The 12525-nt window shown below is 41.4% G+C and overlaps 1 long non-coding RNA gene across 1 annotated transcript in view; it reads left to right on the top strand.

Annotated features, from left to right (window-relative positions):
• The window catches only part of LOC117361361, a 180524-nt gene extending 175892 nt beyond the window's left edge, over positions 1-4632 (top strand). The window contains exon 4 of the long non-coding RNA XR_004539636.1: positions 4198-4632. This is a non-coding gene — a long non-coding RNA (uncharacterized LOC117361361). The remainder of the gene's footprint in view (positions 1-4197) is intronic.
• The last annotated feature ends 7893 nt before the right edge of the window (positions 4633-12525 follow it).

Genomic DNA, 12525 nt, shown 5'->3' with positions numbered 1-12525 from the left:
GGTTTCTTGGCAGTTCAGTTTAACTTATGTCTACATATTTCTATTTTTAGTTTGTGATTATTCCATATTGGGTGAGGGTGTATCTGTCTGTGTGTATGAAAGGGACATGGCTTTCTGATAGCATTGACTGTACAGGATCAATTGACTGTGCAGGATCTGGTTTGTTTAATTTTACAATGTATGTGTTGGTGTTCTAGTGCTCACTGCAGTGTTTAAGATGCTGCCTTTTCCTAGGTACACTCTTGTGCGATATGTAGATTGCTACTAAAAATCATATTTTCATATAGATGGGGGGGTGTAAAAAAATAATGGGCCCAGGGTGTCACATATGCTAGGTACTATAAATAACTCAGATGTATTGAAAACCAATGTATGTATAAACAACACTTCCAATGGGAGACTGGTGTGGTCAAAAGATGTTATAGCACTAAGAATGTACTGCAGAGGCTCAGCGAAACCAATATCAATTCTTTATTGCTCAAAAAGAAGGAAAACGCCTCAGAAAAGGCCCTCCCACCTCCACAATAGTGGATCTCAAAGGTGGTTAAGCGGTAACCTCATAGGCAAAACCTTCTTGCAAAAGTGAGCAATTTGAATCAAAATTTGTGCTTCACATAAATAATGAATTGAAGATAGAAGCAAAAATACTACTTATCTTAGAGCTGATCGGCACACCGACGGAGGCCAGCGTTTCACCGACAGGCTACATCAGGGTGTGACCCGACCGATCAGTCTGCAAAGAGAAGAAAAAACATAGGAACTTAGCAGTTTCACAATGAATTAACTCCTTGCTATAACAAAGCAAAAGCAAAAACGTACCTAAACAAGAGCGAATGCTAACGCTTCAAAAAGTCCAAAAAATGGCTCCCCTGGGGTGGCTCCGGAATTTCAGTTTTTAAATCTTCCCGGTTAGGTACGTCACCAACCGGAAGTGAATGAAAGGATAGCGTGACAGCTGAGAGAAATCTAGCAAAAACAATAACAGTCACCTCCACTACAACAATATTTATTCTTATTTTTTATTTTGTTTATTATCTTCTTTTCTTTTTCTGTTTTCTTCTGATTTTAATTTAGATGTTGTACTGAAGTCTTGAAGTTCTAATATAACGTACTCCAATCCAGTCTCTGGTTTAGCCCAACAGGCTCTTCACTGTTGAGTAAGTGAATCCAAAATTGCTCTGCTCGCAATAAACGAGTAGGGCGATTATTAGTTCCTTCTTCTATATGATCTATGCCAAAACAACGAAGATCTTCAAAGATGTGATTCTGTTCCAAACAATGTACTACCAGGGGAGCTTGTAACTTGTTATTATGCAGGCAACTCTTATGTTCTGTAATACGTCTTCTAAAAGTTCGTGTAGTTTGTCCTACGTAGATCTTTAAACAAGGGCAAAAAATAATATATACTACGAACTTTGTAGAGCAAGATGTAAGATGTTTGAGCCTGTAGATTTTACTTGTACCTGGATGTACAAAGTGATCAGCAAACTCCGCAGTGATAGCACATGTTAGACACTTGCCACACTTGAAATGTCCTGTTGATTCGGTGCTTAATCCTTTAGTTTGAGATGAAACAAAACTAATGTCAGCAGGACTTAGTAATTCCTTCAGATTTTTCTGTCTGGTGAATGCTATGCGAAGGTGAGTTTCAGTATATGTGGGATGTACTGCCAAAAAATCCCAATGTTTCCTCAGAATCTTAGTGATACCATTCACACTCGGGGAATATTGTAAAATGCATGTGGCTATATTGTCTTCTGTCGTTTTGTCTCTGGGGAGGAACAAAAGGTCCCTGTTTAAATATTTCGCTCGCTTATAAGCTTTTCTAAGGGTATGCTCTGGATAACCCCAGCCTGTTGGGCTAAACCAGAGACTGGATTGGAGTACGTTATATTAGAACTTCAAGACTTCAGTACAACATCTAAATTAAAATCAGAAGAAAACAGAAAAAGAAAAGAAGATAATAAACAAAATAAAAAATAAGAATAAATATTGTTGTAGTGGAGGTGACTGTTATTGTTTTTGCTAGATTTCTCTCAGCTGTCACGCTATCCTTTCATTCACTTCCGGTTGGTGACGTACCTAACCGGGAAGATTTAAAAACTGAAATTCCGGAGCCACCCCAGGGGAGCCATTTTTTGGACTTTTTGAAGCGTTAGCTCTTGTTTAGGTACGTTTTTGCTTTTGCTTTGTTATAGCAAGGAGTTAATTCATTGTGAAACTGCTAAGTTCCTATGTTTTTTCTTCTCTTTGCAGACTGATCGGTCGGGTCACACCCTGATGTAGCCTGTCGGTGAAACGCTGGCCTCCGTCGGTGTGCCGATCAGCTCTAAGATAAGTAGTATTTTTGCTTCTATCTTCAATTCATTATTTATGTGAAGCACAAATTTTGATTCAAATTGCTCACTTTTGCAAGAAGGTTTTGCCTATGAGGTTACCGCTTAACCACCTTTGAGATCCACTATTGTGGAGGTGGGAGGGCCTTTTCTGAGGCGTTTTCCTTCTTTTTGAGCAATAAAGAATTGATATTGGTTTCGCTGAGCCTCTGCAGTACATTCTTAGTGCTATAACATCTTTTGACCACACCAGTCTCCCATTGGAAGTGTTGTTTATACATATGCTAGGTACGCCACTGCTCCTGCCTCCTCCACTTACACTCTCTTCTCTATGATCCCTCCCCTTCCCCATCACTGCAAGAGTTGGAGAAAGTGTTTCCCCCACCTCTGGCTGCTGATTGGTTCATTCTGCTTGCTAGTACCAATCAGAGATAGCAAGAGGAGAATTAGCAACTGTAGCAAGCAGAGAGCTTTCTCCAGCTTCCTGCCTCAGTCATCATCCTATTGCTTGCTATGTTCTCATCCTTACTATCAGTATTGAACTGTCTACCTCCTGCTACTTTCTGACAGCCTCTTATATGTAGCTTAGCCTGGTTTTGCCCACAGCTTAGCCTGGTTTTGCCCTATGTAGGAAAAAGCTTTGCATATGAGCTAATCTTGCGCAAAGCCTTGGAAAATAGGTAAAAACTGGATCCTCCAGATCCTACGCTTTCCACTTTAAATGCCAGCAGTGTTGTCCCAGATCCTCTTAATCACATATCTGGTCACTTTTCAAGTTGAAAACCTAGGATCTGGGGGATCTAGAGCAGAGGTCTTCAACCTTGGTCCTTGAGAGCCATAACCCAATTGAGTTTGTAGGATTTTTCCAATGAATATGCATGAGATCTATTTGCATGCATTCACTGTTTCCATTGTATGCAAATAGATCTCATGCATATTCATTACAATATTTTACTCAAAAAAAGCTGTATAGAAAATATTTTCATTTATTTAACAAATCTTTCTGCATAATCATTGCACCATACCCCATAAATAATTCAAATATCCACTTAACATTATTTATAAATACTTTTCTATAGAATTAGAGTCCCCCTTCCTAATTATAATGACTAAGATAATTGTCCTGTGAAATGTTCAGTTTGCACACTATTTCAAACCACAATCTTCTTCTTTGTATCTCCTTAAATTCAAAACAAATGTAATTGAATGCTGGCGATCTTTGTTTCCAAAATCTACTGGTGGCAAAATGAATGTTTCAAGATTTCAGTTAACTTATAATTGTCCAGCTCAACCCAAGACTGTGTTTCCCCATCTAGGCATACCTGGGGCAGTGGAGGATTGAGTGACTTGTCCAGGATCACAAAGAACAGCACTGGGATTTGATCCCACAATTTCAGGGTGTTGAGACAGCAGCTCTACCCCTAAGCCACTCCCTACCGCCAGGCTTACCAGAGCCTTATTTAGAGCAAGAGTGATAGTAGGAAGCCAATGGTCACTCACACTCCAGAGCATAGGAATGGCAGAAAAAGCCTGATCATACCAGCAGGGCACTGAAGGTTTCAAACACTGATTTGTTTATCCAAGATTCTGATTAATTGCCTGAACAAGCATTTGAAGACAAGATTTTACAATGTCCCTATATTTCTCCTTTTATTCTCCTGGTTTGGTTTATCTTATTTTTCTGCCCCCAAATCACACTCTAATGGGAAATGAGCATAAGAGATTCCTGCTGCTCAGCAAACACACCATCCTCCCTCCCTATCTATTGCTGAATAAATACAAATAAAAGAAAAATAAGATATGTTTTTATTGGACTAACATTTTAAAGCTATTTTCCTAACACCAGAACCTTCTTTCTCAGGTCAGTGGACTAACACAGAAACCACAGCGATCAGTTGCTTGGGACAACTGAGCAGAGATTCAACATACTACACTTGTTGCTCAACAGTGCCCCCTGCAGGTCAGATAGAAGAAGATGCTGATGCTACACATGGCAACGGAACGTGTGGAAAACTGGGATCTGCAAGGTTGATGCATCCAACAAGACTCAAAACACATCTCACAATCTTTGGTTGGCTATGCCAACCAGGATTGTTTCCACAGGAATGAATGACTTTCCATGCCACCTGTGTCTTTTATACTGATCCTAGTGGCAGCAGTTTAAAAAAAAAATAATAATTTGGATTTATAGTCCGTGCTCTCCAGATAGCTCAGAACAGGTCAGTTTATGTTCAAAGTGTTACAATATTCAGATTACATTCATAGAATTACAATAAATTGTTACATGAGGTTACTTTCTGAATACTGCGAGGGGTTACGACTAAGCTATTTTATGAAATTATAAGTTTTCTTGTGTTACTAGGTAATGTCTACTCTGCTGGTCTGGGAATTCAGACCACTGTAGGAATTTTATTTATTCCGTTTTCTATACCATTCTCCCAGGGGAGCTCAGTTTAGATGAATTTATTCAGGTGCTCAAGCATTTTTCCCTGTCCTGGTGGGCTCACAATCTATCTAATATAGCTGGGGCAATGGGGGGATTAAGTGACTTGCCCAGGGTCACAAGGAGCAGAATGGGATTTGAACCCACAACCTCAGGGTGCTGAGGCTGCAACTTTACCCACTGCGCCACTCTAGAAATCACAATGTAGTAAAAGTGAGCCAAGTCTAGGACAATGAAGCCATTGTGACATCACTGACGAGGTCGTCTCTTATTGGTGGAATGAGGCATTATGACATCACAATACCAGCTCTGGTTATCAGAGGCTGAAACTTTTTCACACTGTTTATTTATTCAATTTTCTATACAGTTCTCCCTGGGGAGCTCAGAATGGTTTACATGAATTTATTCAGGTATTCAAGCAATTTTACCTTGTTTGTCCCGGTGGGCTCACCATCTATCTAATGTGCCTGGGGCAAGTCTGACAAAGATGCAAAATAAAGTTTACAAGCATGGTAAAAATATATTATGACAAAACATGGTATGGTAAGACATAGCGAGCATAGTTCAGCAAAACATAGCACGGTAAACATAGTGTTACAAAGCACGAGTAATATAGTGTGACATAACTAGGAAAAACGGTTAGGCAAGCCTGCATGACAAAACATAGCATGGAAGACATGAAACGGCAAACATGTTATAAGAGATCGTAGCATGGCCAACACAGTATGGCAGACATAGTATGTATGGTAAATATGGCGTATGGTAGGACAAGGATGGTGATCAGTCTGAAGACTTAGAGTGTTTCTTTTAACAGAAATCACTATAATGGAAGCTAGTGTGCCTTAGCAAAAGGACCCCTATATTTGGTGGATATTCCTGGTGAGTTGAACCTGCATTAATAAGATGCCCCAGATCTAAATATTTCTCCTCCCATATCCAGTAACATTTAGCAACTCCAGCTATAGCCACCATGTTCACTAATATCCACCAAGGGAAAGTGAAGTGAGGTCCGTGCTAGGTGGAGTGCAAGAGTACAATAAGCATCTGATGTTTATTTCAATTGCAGATAAAACCAAACATTAAGGAGAAATGAAATGCACTTGGAGAAACGGAGTCAACACGGCTGTGTTTTGGCTAGTGTGCCTGCTTCAGGAGTCCAGACACGTTATCCCCCTGATGCTATAAAAAGCGCTAAAACCTGCGTGTGCAAAATCGGGCATGCTCCCAATGCTCGCACTGATAATTGGCATCTTAACTAGCAATTATTGGTGCTACTTGGAATTAATTAAAGTTTACACATCGTTAGGCACGGGATCCATGTGTAAATGCTACACACAGTTCCCAAAAAGGGGCGTGACCATGAGGGGTCTTGGGTAGATCAGGGGTATTCCTCCAATTTACTTGTGTGGTTATAGAATAAGTGGGGGTTCTGTGCCTAATTGAGGTGTGGTTTCCGTTAGGTGCAAATGGTACCCAATGCTCTTCTATACGAGGGGGTCCTGAAAAGTTCTCAGCCCAACCAAGAAGAGAATGATGTGGATATGGTTCAACTAATGATCTGAAACAATATCAAAACATGGAATTTCATTTCTGCAAATTGGCACTTAACGAAATAAGATAACACTCTTTTCAGCTTCAGTGGCAAAATAACGCTCACAATTTAGGAAGTTGGTTGGTTGGGCTGAAAACTTTTCAGCACCCCCTCCTATGTAATAAAAGTGAGCCAGGTACAGGACAATCAATCCATTGTGACATCACTGATGAGGTTGGCTCTTATTGGTGGAATGAGGCATTATGACATCACAATCTCAGCTCTGGTTACCAGAGACTGAAACTCTTCACACTGTGAGTTTCAAGTTTCAAGTTTAATACAGATTTTGATTAATCGCTTTATCTAAATTCAAAGCGATGTACATAATGATAAAATTACAATATAAAAGCAAAATCACTATTAATAAAACTAACAAGGATAATGACAAATTTGACAAAAACTAGAAACAAAGGGAAAGGATGGGGAAGAAGTTACAATTTAAATAAAGGTTGAAGAAACATGTAGGGAGGGCAGTGAGGGGTCCTGAAAAGTTCTCAGCCCAGCCAAGAAGAGAATGAGGTGGAGATGGTTCAACCAATGATCTGAAACAATGTCAAGACATAGAATTTCATTTCTGCAGATTGGCACTTAACAAAATAAGATAACGCCCTTTTCAGCTGCAGTAGCAAGATAACGCTAAGAATTTAGGAAGTTGGTTGCTCGGCCTGAGAACTTTTCAGCACCCCCTTGTAAACAGTGCCTAATGTTGAGCACCATTTATAAAATAGCACTAATTTTTTTAGGTTCTACTTATAGAATCTAGTCCTGTAAGTCTGTAGATCCAATATACGACAAACTGATCCTTGGAGGGACATATAAGTCGGAGCATGATACTGATGTGCGTAAATCATGAGGAATGACAGTCTGATTGGACCCAGACTCAGATATGGCCATCAGTGCTCAGTGCAAGTCCCTTCAGGGTTCCTCAGGTCTTCTACATAACACTCCAAGCTGAGAGGCAGAGAATAAAAGGCCGATGTCACATCACAAGCATAAAACATGTCAATGAGCCCTGTAGTGCAACCATTTTTATAGCCTCCCCAAAAACTATCCTGGGGGTTCTCCAGCCAGTCTGAGTTTCAGAATATACAGTACACAATGAAAATTCATGAGATTAATGGAGTGCCAGCTTCATTTGTGGCATCCATTCTTTTAACACAAACTGGCTGTAACCACCTATTCTGTATGTCTAGATAATTTTTTTTTTGTAAATGGGAATGATTGAATTTATATCCAATTTATATTTCTGCCGAGTTCTCAATTATTGTGGGCTAATGGTATTCTGTTTGTGATCTCCTTATCTCAAGAAAGATATAGCTGCACTAGAAAAGGTTCAAAGAAAAGTGACCAAGATGATAAAGCGGATGGAACTTCTCTCGTTTGAGGAAAGACTAAAAACGTTAGGGCTCTTCAACTCAGAAAAGAGATAGAGGAAGAGAGATAGGATTAAAGTCTACAAAATCCTGAGTGGAGTAGAATGGGTACAAGCGGATCGATTTTTCACTTTGTCAAAAATTACAAAGACTAGGGGACACTCGATGAAGATACGGGGAAATACTTTGAAAACCAATAGGAGGAAAAATTTTTTCACTCAGAGAATAATTAAGTTCTGGAACGCATTGTCAGAGGTTGTGATAAGAGCGGATAGCATAGCTGGTTTTAAGAAAAGTTTGGACAATTTCCTGGAGGAAAAGTCCATAGTCTGTTAGTGAGAAAGACATGGGGGAAGCCACTGCTTGCCCTGTATTGGTAGCATGGAATGTTGCTACTCTTTGGAGTTCCAGAATCTTTTGTTACTCTTTGGCATTCCAGAATCTTGTTATTCTTTAGGATTCTGAATGGAATGTTGTTACTCTTTGGAGTTCCAGAATCTTTTGTTACTCTTTGGCGTGAGAGCGTGATTCCAGAATCTTGCTATTCTTTGAGATTCTGAATGGAATGTTGTTACTCTTTGAGGTTCCGGAATCTTTTGTTACTCTTTGGGATTCCAGAATCTTGCTATTCTTTAGGATTCTGAATGGAATGTTGTTACTCTTTGGGGTTCCGGAATCTTTTGTTACTCTTTGGGATTCCAGAATCTTGCTATTCTTTAGGATTCTGAATGGAATATTGTTACTCTTTGGGGTTCCGGAATCTTTTGTTACTCTTTGGGATTCCAGAATCTTGCTATTCTTTAGGATTCTGAATGGAATGTTACTACTCTTTGGATTTTGGCCAGGTACTAGGGACCTGGATTGGTCACCATGGGAACGGGCTACTGGGCTTGATGGACCATTGGTCTGACCCAGTAAGTCTATTCTTATGTTCTTATATTTATTGTTGATATCCTGAAGACCTGACTGGCTGGAGGTCCTCCAGAGACAGGTTTGGGAACCACTAGGTGCTCTCACGCTAAGTAATTGAGATAGTGGTTTGGAAGTTATGGAAGATCGAGCTCAGACCCCCCTCTTGCTGATTGAGTAGACAATTTATTTTGTTGGCATTTCAGACAGCCTAGCCGTAACAGAACAGTGAGAACAAATGCAATCCTTCCTGTCCCTTGTCACGTTTTGACACGGATGGGCAAACTGGGCAGTGAAAGAGTATTGGCCATGCACTCCAACCGTGTCTGTACAGTACATCTCTTTCCACACTAGTCAATCTGGGCCTGCCTGCATGAAATCCCCTCAGTCTATGACTTTATAATCAGAGCAGCTGAAATTTGTGTGGTCATCATCAGAATATTCTGAACAAGTTAACGTGTTTTACTTTTCCAGCTATCTCTACAGCGTCACTTTATTGTAGAAAAGTGAACAATTAGCAAGGTGGGGGCTGGGGGAAAAGACTGGTAACACATACCAACTGTCTTCAGTGTTTGTAAGCATCTAAGAATTTCCAGGACAGGCAAACTGAGCCATCAAAAACACTACAGCTGCAGTTAATGTCCTGGAAAATTGTCCACACCTTTGTGTTGCAAGTCAGATTTTCCAGCAGTCTTCTGGCTTTAGGCCACCAATTCTTCTTGTTATTTATTTTGACCAGGTAGGTTTTTCCTGCTCCTGTGGGACTTGCAGTTCAGTCGGAACCTTTATTCGTAATTACCCGGAACGTCTCCTGCTGCTTTCAGCTTCCCCTTCAATGGAGTTCTGTTGGATCGCAGAAAAAAAAGTGTTGCCAAGTGTATCAAAACCAGGTGAAGACTGTGAAGCTAGTGGTAAGTCGATGATGTTCTAATTCATTCTGTTCTAAGGGGGGGAAATATATAAACCCTATTTAAAAACACCTAGACAGTTTTTCCCCACCCTCTCTGCTCACTAAAATTATAAAATTAAATATTAACTCTTTTATCACAGAATTGTAGTTGAATCAGTGATAACATGGAAAATGCTGACACCTAATGGTAAAAATAAGGTACTGATTATCAGTGAAGAACATACTCTTTATAATGAAAAATGGATTTTTTAGTTTCAACATTTTATTGAAGGAACAAAAGAAAATACATTCAAAAGTTGCTTTGTGCACAGGTTAGTTGGTATTGGGTTCATAGTGCTCCTGTTTGATCGGCGGTGAAATCTACCACCACCTAATTTAATTACTTTAATTGGTTTTAATTGGCATGGTAATTGAAATGCCAAAAAGCAACAAAAAATGCGGTATACAAGTTCCCATTTCCCTTTTCTTCCATTCTCTGGTCTGACATCTCTCTCTCCCTCCTTTCATAGCCCTTCTCTGGAATCTGACACCTCTGCTCCCTCCCAGTGTAACATTTCCCCCTTCCTTTCTGCCCCCTGCAGTCCAACATTTCTCCTTCCTTTCCCTCAAGCAGTCCTACATTTCTTTCTCTCTGCCTCCTGCATGCTTCCTATTCACCAGTCCTCATTCCCTCCCCAACCAACATCTCTCCCTCCACGAGTCTAACTTTTCTCTTTGCCCTCTCCCCCTTCTCCTGAGGGTGACATTTCTCTTTAACTCCTTTCTGCCTCCTTCACACTTTCTCTCTGTCTCCTCACCTCCTTCCCTCGTGTGACATTTCTCCCTCCTTTCCACCCTCCAGTCCATCCCTCCCTCTCTGTCTCCTTGTTTGCTCTCTCTGCCCCGACTCTTCTCTACCCCGCCCCACGATCTACCTTCATTTGCGGCCCAAAGGCCGTCACAGATGGCAGCTACTTACATATGCTACCCTGCTACCGGTGCTGACATCTCTTCTCTACTGTGGGCCTGCCTCTGATGAAACGGAAGTTACGGCAGAGAGGGTGGGCTGCAGTAGTGGGAAGACACGGGTACCGGCAGCAGGGCAGCATATGCGATTGGCTGCCACTAGTGAAATCCTTTGGGCTGCATATGAAGATAGGTGGATGATCACATCAATTTTTGGAGGCAGAGGGGGCCAGATTCTTTCAGAGTGGAGCTTAAGCAATACTTTTTATAATTTTTAAATTCAGCAAAATTAATCATATCGTGCTACAACTTGGTAGATTCAATGGTGGTCTTCTGGCCAGGGCAGGAGCAGGCCCCCTACATTTCTGCCCAGGAGCTGCGTCAGGTTCAAAATGGCTCCTATGAAGTTAGTGGTAGTCTTGGAGTATTACTGCTATGGCACCCTGGCATTTAAGGGCAATGAATGCCTTTACATCACCTCTACAGTCCTTGATTGGTTCTCAAAATTCCTTCGTTCCCGTTCCTACACTGTCAAAAAGAATGGCACCTCATCCTCCCCCTGGATACCAATCTGTGGAGTCCCGCAAGGTTCACCTCTATCTCCTATCCTCTTTAACATTTATATGTCCTCCCTAAAACTCCTCCAGCTATCCTCCCTTGAAACAATTTACACCTATGCTGACGACATCCTTGTCTTCTGGAGACAGACTCGAACCTCAATGACCTCTCAGAGAACATATCCTCCTTTATCTCGAACCTGCAATCTTGGGCCCACACCGTCCAAATGAAATTGAATGAATCCAAGACAAAACTTCTTTGGCTTGGCCCAAAATTAGCTCAGCTACCCACCTCAATCTCACTGTCCTCCGGCTCCACCCTGCAGCTCGAATTCTCCAGCAAGGTCCTGGGCGTCATCATTGACTCTACACTGTCCTTCAAAGACCACCTCAACTCCCTGGTAAAAAAATGCTACTTCAGCCTTCATATGCTGAGGACAGTAAGATCCTGTTTCCATCAAAAACATTTTGCCGTTCTTGTCCAATCCATCATCCTCTCCAGACTGGACTATTGCAATTCCATCTTCATCTGCCTAACGACGAAAAACCTCCACAGACTCCAGCGGATTCAAAATGCCGCGACCAAGCTTATCTTTGCAAAAAGTAAATTCGATCACATCTCACCACTTCTCTCCAAGCTTCACTGGCTTCCGATAATTTCCAGAGTCCACTTCAAATTCATCTGCCTAACTTTCAAGATCCTCCACGGCATCCTTCCTCCATTAATCCCACTGTCCTGGAATTCCTCGAATCTTAGTACCACCAGACCTACTCAAAAATCAAAACTATCCTTCCCCTCATTAAAAGGCATTTCCCACCCAGGAAAACTGGGGACTTCCCTCCTCTTCAGATTCACCGAGCTCTGGAATAACCTTACCTCCCCTCTTCGGAACCTGAGTGCTCTCCAACCCTTCCGCAAACATCTTAAAACCTGGCTTTTCTCAAAAACTTAATCACTCCCCCCTCATCTGACATCCTAGCTCTTTAACACTCCTCTTTCCTCTGATCTTCATCTAACCCCTTTCCTTGTAGTTCCTCTCTCTTCACAATTCCCTGTAAACCGTGCCGAGCTCTATGACCATGGAGGTGGTGCGGTATACAAACCTAAGATTTAGTTTAGTTTAGTTTAGTTTACCCATGCTAAGAGTCTAGCACAGGATATTTCTCACATTGGCTTGTTTTTGTGTATGGCAGGCCTACACTAGCTACTTAGCACTATCTAAGAGGTGGGATTTGAACCCTGGGTTCCCTAGTGTTAAGTTAAATGAGAGCCTGAGAGTCTGTCTCGACGGATGTAAATAATGTGGGGTGGAGAGGCCCATGTGCGTGCTTGGTAGCGGATTCTTGTAAGATTCAGAGCCGCACCGATGCGTTATTGGCTGGTGGGACCTTTACCGCTAAAGAGGAAGGGCGTGATTGGGCAGTAATGGCTGGGGGGGAAGGGTGGATGGGTACAAGAGT

Source organism: Geotrypetes seraphini, chromosome 5 (assembly GCF_902459505.1).
Source record: "Geotrypetes seraphini chromosome 5, aGeoSer1.1, whole genome shotgun sequence".
Classification (NCBI taxonomy): domain Eukaryota; kingdom Metazoa; phylum Chordata; class Amphibia; order Gymnophiona; family Dermophiidae; genus Geotrypetes; species Geotrypetes seraphini.
The sequence above is the reverse complement of the archived record's forward strand: the minus strand, read 5'-3'. Positions and strand labels throughout refer to the sequence as shown.